Raw genomic sequence first — 466 nt, forward strand, 5'->3', positions numbered from 1 at the left:
CCCCGTGGTAGAGGAGAAGCTGCTGCAGCGCTGCTGCGCTGCTTCTGCGGCTGCTGCTGCTGCTGCTGCTGCTGCGCTGTTGCTGCTGCTGCTGCGCCAGCAGCCCTAAGTGCACCAACTACTGCATTTTTAAACACACAGCAGCGCCAGAACAGAACCAGAGACAAGCAGCAGCAACACAGGGCTGCAGCAGCAGCAGCAGCAAGCAGCAGGATGCACTGCAGACAGAGGCATGATTAAAATTGTATAAATCTTATGCAGCAGCAGCAGCAGCAGCAGCAGCAGCAGCAGCAGCAGCATCGCAGCACCAGAGAAGCTACAAGCTAAGGCCGCTTTTGCATAAACGAGAAATGCGCTGTTGGCTGAGTAGCTAGCTGCTGCGGCTGCTGCTGCTGTTGCAGCTGCAGATGCTGCGTCGGCGATTGCTGCAGCAGCGGTTGGGTCTGCGTTGGCAGCTGCTGCAGCA

Source organism: Eimeria mitis, genomic scaffold (genome assembly GCF_000499745.2).
Source record: "Eimeria mitis Houghton genomic scaffold, Emh_scaff4388, whole genome shotgun sequence".
Taxonomy (NCBI): Eukaryota; Apicomplexa; class Conoidasida; order Eucoccidiorida; family Eimeriidae; genus Eimeria; species Eimeria mitis.